Source organism: Cryptomeria japonica, chromosome 11, assembly GCF_030272615.1.
Source record: "Cryptomeria japonica chromosome 11, Sugi_1.0, whole genome shotgun sequence".
Lineage (NCBI taxonomy): Eukaryota > Viridiplantae > Streptophyta > Pinopsida > Cupressales > Cupressaceae > Cryptomeria > Cryptomeria japonica.
In genome coordinates this window covers 278,956,873-278,967,863 of record NC_081415.1, presented here as the reverse complement: position 1 = coordinate 278,967,863, position 10,991 = coordinate 278,956,873, and positions in this window count along the sequence as shown.

The following is a 10,991-nucleotide window of genomic DNA, read 5'->3' as shown; positions in this document are numbered from 1 at the left end:
CTGCAAGCGGTTCTCCTTCTGATGTAGCCAACTGATATGCCCCAGACTTGAACACAACAGTGACAACATATGGGCCCAACCAGTTTGATTCAAACTTGCCATGATGTTCTTTGTTTGGTTGGTTGCGAGGATTCTCTCGTAGAACAAGATCACCTACCTCAAATGTACGAGGTCTAACTCGATGATTGTAGCTTCTGCTCATGCGCTGCTGATAGGCTTTGAGGTGATTGTATGCAGCTTGTCATTTCTCATCAAGTAACTCTAAGTCCTGAAGACGGGATACTTTGTATGCTTCATCATCTATCAGATTATGCAAGGAAACCCATAATGATGGTATCTCAACCTCAATAGGTAAGATAGCTTCTGCACCATAGACCAATGAATAAGGAGTTGTGCCTGTAGGGGTTCGAATGCTAGTTCGATATGCCCATAGTGCTGGATTCAATTGAACATGCCAATCACGGCCGACATCATTGACTGTCTTTTTGAGGATTCTTAATATGTTTTTATTGGATGCTTCGGCCTGACCATTGCCTTGTGGGTAATAGGGGGTGGAAAAGCGGTGTTGGATATGAAATTTCTCACAAAGTTCATGAACATCCTGATTTTTGAAAGGGAGACCGTTATCTATGATGATGGACATGGGTACACCATACCGGCAGATGATGTAATTGAGGATGAATGAGGCGATTTGCTTGTCGGTGACTTGGGTAAGTGGAACAACTTCGATCCACTTTGTGAAATATTCGGTGGCGGTAATAATGAATTTATGGCCATTGGATGAAGATGGATGAATCTTACCCACAAGGTCAAGGACCCATTGACAGAAAGGCCATGGTGTCGTGATTGGTTGCAGTTCCTGAGCTGGTGCATGTATTAGGTCACCATGAACTTGACATTTCTTGCATTTTCTGACAAAGTAGTAGGAATCCTTTTCCATAGATGGCCAATAATATCCAGCTCGCAGGAGTTTCTTGGCGAGTGATGGACCACTTGAATGAGTCCCGCAAATTCCTTCATGTACCTCTTCCAAAGCCTTTGTTATCTCACCTTGTTCCAGACATCGAAGGAGAGTACCATCAAGACCGCGTCGGTATAGGGTTTCGGCAATAATGGTATATCGAGCAGTTTGGCGAATGAAGGTTTTTCATTGGTTATTTGATTGGTTGGGAGGAAGGGTGTGATCGCGGAGATAGGTGTAGAACTCACCATATCATGGGGATTCAGAACCGACAAGGTGACATATCATCTCAGATTCAGGGATATCATAAGCGGGGATCCAAAGCTGTTCTACCAAGAACTCGTAGCATGTTGAATTCTGTGGAAGATCTAGTAGAGATGCGATGGTAGCCATGGCGTCAGCAGCTCGATTCTGATCTCTTGGTATCTGCTCAAAAGTGATAGTAGTAAATAATGCCTTTAGAGTGTCCACCATTTGCTTATATGGCATGAGTTTATCATCTTTGGTCTGATATTCATCAGTTGCTTGTCGAATGACCAGTTGTGAGTCGCCATATACTTGCAGTTCTTGTAATTTCCATTGTACGGCTAACCTAAGTCCTGTGATCAAGGCCTCATACTCTGCTATGTTGTTTGTGCATGGAAATGTGAGCCTATAAGACTTCGGGATGCTATCACCCTGAGGTGTGATAAACAGAATGCTTGCCCCCGAGCCATGCCTAGTGTATGAACCATCAAAATATAGTTTCCATGGTTGTGTTGTTGTGATCATGAATATCTCTTCATCTGGAAAATTGGAAATGAGAGGATGATCACCTATGAGAGGTGCATCGGCCAACTGATTTGCAATAACTTGACCTTTGATAGCTTTACGGTCTACATACTCAATGTCAAATTCACTTAGAATCATCACCCATTTGGCTAAGCGACCTGTCAATGCTGCTTTGCTAAGTAAATACTTAAGTGGATCAATCTTTACAATGAGTTGTACTTTGTGTGTTAACAGATAGTGCCTCAGTTTAGTGGCTGCTAAGATTACTGCTAGGCAAGCTCGCTCAATAGGTGTGTAATTGAGTTCATAGCCCACCAGTGTGCGAGAGATGTAGTAAACAACACACTCTTTTCCTTCTGCATTATGTTGTGCCAGTAGTACACCCAATGTTGTACTAGTTGCTGAGATATAGAGTAACAACGGTCTACTTGGATCTGGTGGGATCAGTAATGGTGGATTCATGAGATAGTTTTTAAGTGTCTGAAATGCTTGCTGGCATCGGGCATCCCACTGAAAGCAGATGTTCTTGTGTAGTAGATGTGTAAATGGGTGACACTTATCAGCCAATTGTGCGATGAATCTTCAAATGGATTGAAGGCATCCTTGTAATGTCCTTAGCTGACTGATATTCTTTGGAGGTGGCATGTCCATGATTGCTTTTACCTTTGCTGGGTCGACCTCAATACCTTTGCTTGAGACAATGTATCCTAGAAGCTTCCCGGAGGTTACTCCAAAGACACATTTCTTTGGGTTGAGTCAAACATGGTATTGTTCTAGTCTATCAAAGATTTTATCTAAGATGTGGAGATGCCCTTCTCTGGTGAGTGATTTCGCTAGTAAGTCATCCACATAATCTTCCATCATGGTATGCATCATATCATGGAAGATGGTGGTCATTGCTCTTTGATAGGTTGCTCCCGCATTCTTTAGACCAAAGGGCATTACATTCCAGCAATATGTGCCCCATGGACATGTGAAGGTTGTCTTATGTTGGTCCTCTGGTGCGATCTTTATTTGATTGTATCCTGAAAAGCCATCCATGAGTGAAAGCATGGCATGTCCTGCTGTTAGATCCACTATGATGTCGATATTTGGTAAGGGGAAGTCATCCTTAGGACATGCCTTATTCAGATCTCTGAAGTCAGTACAAATGTGGATGCCCCCTTTTGGTTTGCCGACAGGCACAATGTTGGAGATCCATTCTGCATAATCAATTGGCCTAATGAAACCAACATCTAGGAGTTTCTTGAGTTCTGTTTTGACTAGCACTGCAATCTGGGGATGCATCTTACGAAGCTTCTGCTTGATAGGTTTGGCTCCTTCTGCTACGGTGAGGTGATGCATGACTAAATCAGGATCAAGCACAGGCATGTCTGCATAAGACCATGCAAAGTTGATCTGACGCTTCTACAAGAATTCTATAAACTTAGGTTGTTCCTCTGGAGTGAGAAGAGATGCTAGATGTATGAGATGAGGGTTTTCAGGAGTCCCCACATTGTATTCTTTGGTTTCCTTGATGAGAATCGTTGATCGATCATGTTGTGTACTAGCAAGGAGAATGTCAAACCCTTCATCCTCAGGCACCTCAAAGAGGTTTTCACCATTGGATACGCTCTTTCTTTTTACTTTTGTTGGATCAAACAGTGCCACAGTGTGGTTTTCACTGGAAGATCCATGTTTTATTGTTATATTTTTGCAGTTGAAAGGTTTGGCATCCACCCTGAACTATGCTGCGCTATTAAGTTCAATGGCAAATCCAACTTTGTGATCCCCATTTGGTAGGTTATCCCTTAATTCCAAAAAGTCAATGATGGCCTCATCATTTTGGAAGAGGTCAAGACATGGGGGATTTGGTTGGTTCCATTCGATGAGTTCAGGGTGGATAATGGGCATTACTTCATCGATTATGTTAAATGCAGGAGATGTATCAGTGAGGGTTAAGACGTTATGGTGAAGGTCGTTAATGGTACTCTCCTTGTCAGAATCAGGCGTAGGATGAGACGTAGGGTCTGTGGAAGATGTTTCCAGTTCAGGAACCCAAGCGGTCTTTATCTATGCTTCTCTGTAAACAGGGATGTCTTTGCGTGGCGGAGGTGGTGATGTGTCTTCCTCATCTGAAGTATTAAGCTGTACCAAATCAAATTCCCATTCATGTGAGTCGGTCTCTGAATCACTTTCTAGCATCCGATTACTATACCATACTGGGATGTCCTTTGAGTTAAACACTGTAGGTGTGATCGGTTTATGTACCTTTGTAATGATCGGTGCTGCAGGAAGGTCGATGGGGATTAAAGGATCTGGTATGGGGAGTATTGGTAATGTTGACTCAGTGGCTTCTGCTAGAACTACTGGTGCCATAGATGCTGTTGCAGGTTCGGATACAGTTGTTGCTGCTAATGGTGTTGCTGATGGGATTACTAGTTCGTTTGGTGGGATGAGTGGCATTGTAGATGGTTGTGTTGGGGTTGTGAGCCTCGATGGGGCAGTCGGGATGGTGCTTGAGGCTGCTTTAATGATGAAAGGTGTCCTTTTTGCAGTAGGTTGACATAATGGTTTGCTGGGTTTTCCTTTGAATCTGAGTTTAGGAAAGATTTCTTTCTCAAAGCCTAGGCCTGTATTACCTTTGGGCTTTAATTCTGGCAGCAAAGGTTCATGTTGTCCTTGTTTGCAATATCCTAAAGCACTCTGACCATCATACCCCATTCTTTGCATAATGAGGAGGCCTTTGCCATACTGATCCATAGGAAGTTTAACTTGTAGTAGATCAGTGGTGATGGGATCTTTATAGATCCATTTTGCTAAGTCCTCATCTTGGGTTTCTTCTTCTTGACTCTTTCCAAGGATGAAAGGCATCAAAGCACATGCAGGCATGATTAGTGGTTGCTGGAGTAACTACTGTGGTTTACCATGTGTTCTAGGAGAAGTGGGCATCTGTCCCACACAAAAGAGTTGACTCAAGTTGTACTCCCCGGGACCTTCCTCTGCTATTTTCATCTTAAGCTTTTCTTGCTTTGGTATAGTGGTGTTCGAACTGGCAAGAGAGGTTGGACTTATATATGATGTGGAGGAAATGGCTTCTCTATTATTAGGAACAATAATATCGGGTTGATGGCTGATATTATGGCAAAATGCAAAGGGGTTTGCATCGCCCAGAATTGTGATCTCTACACCGTTATGTGGGAACTTGATACATTGATGGTAGGTAGATGGAACGGCTTGCATGGCATGTATCTAAGGTCTCCCTAATAATAGATTGTATGGCAGAGGAAGGTCCAGAACCTGACAGATGATGTGCTTTACCACAGGGCCCACGCGGATTGGTAGTACCATAGCTCCTTTGGATGAACGCTCTGCATCGTCATAGGCTTTGATTGTGATCTTCTTACGAGGATCCACTGATTCTACCGCATAGCCCAATGCTGTGACCAACTGTAGTGTACAAATGTTCAGGCTTGCTCCATTATCGATCAAGACTTGCTTGATCCTATGCTGGTTAATAAATCCTTCAATGTGGAGTGAGGCATTATGAGGTTGCTGGAAGGAAGAGTTGTCACTTTCAGAAAAAGTGAGACAAGGTGAGGACTTTAGATTTCCAACCATGGCTTGAAATTGGTCTGTATTCAGATTTGCAGGGACTGACGCCTCTTGGAGTGCTTGAGCCAAGATAGTTTTATGAGATGGCGATAGACGCAAAAGCTCTAAAATGGATATAAGCACAGGCATTTTATCTAATTGTTCCACAAGATTGTACTGCTTTGGGATGGAGGTGGTGCCTTGTGGAGCTGCCTTTATGGTAACTTTGCCGTGATGCATAACAACATTGCAATTTGAGTTGGGATTTTTGAAGGTTATGGTTGTAACTTGTTCATTGGCATCATACAGATGATTTACAGTGTAATTATACACAGCTTGTGTATAATCAGTGGTATCAGTGCCTCGCCGGGAAGTGGAAGGACCCCTTTGATCTTGTGATGGAAGTGGATTTTTGAACATCAGATGATCATTATTTGTTGTTTTTGGGTCATGTCCTTCAATTTCAATTTCTCCCCGATCAATAAGATCCTGAATGAGATCTTTCAATCAGTGACAATTACTTGTCTTGTGTCCTCTTCCTTGATGGAATTCACAGTGTTCAGTATCTCTCCACCATGCCGGTTTGACCTGAGGCTCATAGTTTGATAGTTTAGGTAGAGTGACCAAATTTTGAGAAATGAGTTGTCGCAATATTGTTTCAATGGGTTCCCCTCAGGGAGTGTATGTGCATTTCTATTTTTGCTGACGAGGTCTAGGTTCATCGTGAGATGTGATGCGACTTTGATTAGAAGGAACATTTGTGTTGTTTTGAGGCGGAGGATTTTGTCCTGCAAACCGAACCACAGGTTGTGCGTTTTGGATAGTCCGGGCATCCACAACCCCATCATTGATGATATTCTTGTTTTTATTCCAGAAGCTTGGTTTATCACTATTGAAGCACGGGCGAGGACCAGCTTTTGGTTCATTAAAGATTTTGATGAGTCCTTTCTTGATAAGTGCCCTTTCACATTTCAAACCCTTGGTGATCATATCATTAAAAGAGTCTGTGTCTTTGACATCCAGGTGAAATTCCATTTCTTCGTTTAAGTTGGAAATGAATATTTCCACTAGTTCTTGTTCAGGTAACTGAAGAGAATGTCTGCTAGACATTTGGCGCCATCGTTGCAGGAATACTGAGAATAGTTCACCTGGTTTTTGTTTAGTGTTGCACAGATCAGCCATGGTAATGTCGCGTTCAATGTTATGAGAGTAATGAGTTAGAAACTTCTGGATGAGTTCCTCAAATGTTCTAATGCCACCTGGTAGTCAAGAAAACCATGATGTGGTTGTTCCTCCCAAGCTTTGGGGAAAAAGGCGCATTAGGTAGGTGTCTTCATATGCCACTTCAAGACAAGTGGAATGAAATTCTCTGACATGATCACGAGGATCTCCCTTTCCTCTATATTTTTCAAATTTGGGTGTTTCAAATCCTCGTGGAAATGGTGGCATGCAAATATCCCTATCAAAAGGATAGGGACAGATGTCATTGAGTGAGAATTGGTTAGTCTTGACACCACTATGAAGTTGTGAAAATGGTGGATGATAACTCATCATGAAAATGTCGGTTGGTAACTTAGCATAGAGTATTTCTAGTTCAGACAAAATATCGGTTGCCGGTTTGACAAAATGAAGACTGGGAAATATGTGTTGTGTTGCTTCTCTCCTTCATGCCGTTTGAGATCCTCAAACTGCTTGTGGTCTTCATACCGCTTGAGACTGGTAAGCACTTTCTGCAAAACACCAATAGTCTAAAAGACTATAATACATGATACCGGTTGAGCTTTAACTCATACAAACAAAAAGTGATCTCAAGGCAAGTGTGTGTCCATCAATGACAATCACAACATCAATCATCAAAATTGCCAACAGAAAGGTGGAACAAAATGATCAAGAGGTGGAACTTAGGTGAGCTTACATGCTGATTGATAGTTGAACTGCTGATTGGAGGAGTGAAACTGAATAGATTGAATAGATCAATTGAGTCAACTGATTGATGAAAGAGTTAACTAAAGGAAGAAAAAGAATGATTGGAGGAAATAAAGAGGATGACAAAGAAAGCTTAATTTAGAAAAAGCTAACTGAAAGATGAAAATAGAGATTGGAGAGATAAACGATTTAATTAATTAATTGATTTAATTAATTAATTTAGCATGTGCTTGCATTTAGACTTAGATTTTCAATTTAATCTTTGCATGATATTTATTCAATTAATTGAATTTATTTTATTTTTTTCCAATAAAAGTGGATTATTCCACTAAACTTTTTTATTAATATTTTTAATTTTTTACACAGGATTCAAAGAGCATACCAAAGGAAAGAACCCTAGGAAGAAAACCTCCGGTCACAGCTCATAAAATAAACCTATAGTATCTAACGGATCAATTTATACACCCCGCCCAAAACCACATACAAAATGCAGTCACAACACATATAATATTAGTTTTGCATAGAGCCCATATGACAATTTGCCAAAAAAACCCATTGGATAATTTTCAAATGTAGACTCCATAGCTGCTATCAATGGAAGAAGTCAAAATTTTCCAAAGCCCTGTGCCAAATCCCATGAGCCAAAAACCTTCCTGCCAAAAAGGAAAGTATCAAAAAACCTTTGGAAAAACACTATTATATCAAATACCATTACCTCGAACTCTTCTCGAGACAATGAATATGAATACTTGAAATGAAAGGGGAAAGCGTGAATAATTATCATCATAAAATTTTACATCAACGTTACTCAAGAAAATCATATGACTATTGCTACAAACCTTCCCATACCCTAGAAGGAATTTCCTCAAAACCCACCTCTCGCTGATTAGCATTTCTATCAATGGCTAAATTTGCCAAATAATCTGCAATCTTATTAACTTCTTTGTAACAATGGGATACCAAGAAAGATTCAAACAATTCTAATTTTTGTAAAATGGGATCAAGGATATACTGCAAATTCTAACAATTTGATTTCTTTTTCATAACACATTGAATAACCACCATAGAACCACCTTCAATTATTAAGTCCTTAATTCCCAAAGAGATTGCCATATCCAATCCAAAAGAGAAAGCATGAAATTCTACATAATTGTTAGTTTTAAAACCAATAGCATGACACTTAGCTTGAATAAAATTTGCATTGTGATCATAAATTACCATGCCTACCCCAGTTGGCCCAGGGTTGCCACGAGAGGCCCCATCAAAATTCAGTTTAAAGTGCCCCTGCGGAGGAGGTTTCCATCTAGCAGAGCATGTCTTACCTATTGCATCATTCTTTTTTAAAATTGAACCATGAGAGGGTAAAACTTACAGCAGCTTCCAAACTCTAGTAACTCTACTATCCCAGTGTGAAAAAGAAGTAAGATTTTCCAAATTCTTATGAATAAATGACAAAGCAACCTCAGAGATTGAAGACTCAATTTTTAATAGAACCTCAGACACAGGAGACCTTGTTTTTTAAAATATCCTGTTGTTTCTCTCTAGCCAAACATTCCAAATCACAATAGATGGAGATATGATCCAAAGGAATGCATAAAAAGATGAGGTAAACATAAAGGGCGAAGATCTAAAATGGGAAATGAGATCCTTACCAATAACAAAGGATATATTTAACTTCTCAAACAACCACTGCCAACATTCATAAGCATAATCACAATGTAGGAACAGGTGTGAAGAAGATTCCAAATTTTTGTTACAAAGGACACAAGGGAAAACAATAGTAATACCAAGCTTGTCTAGTCTCATACCTGTAAGGACTCTGTCCTGAACTGCCAACCAAGCAAAGGCTCCAGCTTTGGGAAGACAAGCCAAATGTCAAAACAACTTATAAGGCCAAGAAGATAAATCTTTAGCAACCATAAGAGAGTTGTAACCATCTTTAACAACGTACTTACCGGAAATATTCTTTGTCCAAATAAGTTCATCCTCAGAATCAGAAAGAAATACAATTCTATCCTCCAAAATCTTTTCAAAATCTAATTTCATGCTTTGATCAACATCTAAGAAATCATTCGACTTCCATCTAGCTAGCTTAAGGGGTCCACTAGTCACAATTTCAAAATAATCTCCTACAAAAACACCCCAAAGGGAGGAAAGAATAGTGATAAGAGGAGACCAATCCCTAATATTCACCAAAGGTGTGTGTCCATTCCACACTTTCATCCCAGAATCTAACCTTTCTACCATTATGAACAATCCATGAGAGATGAGGCAAAATAACTTATCTACATTTACAAAGGAAATTCCAAATAGTAGAACCCGAAAGCAAATTTGAGACTTTAAAAATGTACTCTCTTGGTCCATTATTTAAATATTTGGCAAACATAATTTGTGCCCATAAGGATCTAGGCTTGTCATATAATTTCCAAACCAACTTAGCACCTAAGGCTAAATTTTGATTCTCTAGACTTTGAATTCCTATTCCCCCAAGTTCCTTAGGCAAACATACCTTATCCCATGCAACTAAAGGGAATTTCTTCTTGCCATCTTTATTATTGTTCCGAAGAAAATCTCTAAGAGTATCCTGTAAACTAACAATGGCTGCTTTTGGAGACTTCAAAATAGACATGAGATATATGGGAACAACATTCAAAACAAACTTGATGAGAACAATTTTACCTGCCAAAGTTAACCATCTATGATTCCATGAGAGAATTCTTTTAGAAATGACTGAAATAATCTTATCCCAAAAACCAATCTTATCCTGTTTAACAAAGAAAGGAATCCCAAGGTAAGTACATGGAAGATTTCCAGTCTCAAATCCCCAAAAGGATTGCAACCTATGCTAAACCAGTTGTGATGTATTAAGGAAAAAAATCTTTGATTTATCACCATTCACTTTCTGACCAGAAAACAATGCATAATTTTGTATTATTCCTTTAATCACTTTTGCCTCAACTAATGAAGCATGTCCAAATAATAGAGTATCATCTGCAAAGAGACAATGAGAAATACTTTGGGGAATATTCTGAATCCTTATACCTTTCCAAAGCCCCCCACTTTAGTAGCCCTAATAGCCCAACTAAAGGTTTCAACTAAGAGAATAAACAAAAAGGGAGAAAGGGGATCTCCCTATCTCAAACCCCTAGAGGAAGTGAAAAAAACACAAGGAGAACCATTAATTAAAACCGAGAATCTTGCAGAAGAAATACATGCACGAATCCATTTGACCCAGGCCTTGGAAAAACCTAACTTCTCAAGAACAACACATAAAGCCCCCCACTCTACTCTATCATAAGCCTTCATCATGTCTATTTTAAGTATCATGTCTGGGGTTCTTTGGGTGGAAATAGAATGCAACACCTCATGTGCCACAATTGCACCCTCTGTCGTCTCCCTTCCGGGAACAAAACCACCTTACTCCAATGAAATGATCCTAGGTAGAATTTTTGCCAACCTAAGGGAAATTGCCTTCGTAAATATCTTATACAAAGTGTTACATAAAGCAATGGGGTGGAAGTCAAAAAAAGTCTTAATATCCTCTTTTTTAGGAATAATTGCAATCATTGTGGTATTAAGTTCTTTTAAAATGGACCTATTTCTCCTAGATTCCTCAAGAGCCAATAAAACATCATTTCCCACAAAATCCCAACATTTCTGAAAAAATAAAGGAGTAAAACCATCTGGTCCTGAAGCTTTATCTAGATTCATGACAAAGACAACACTCTTAACTTCTTCTAAGGAAAAGGGAGACATCAAC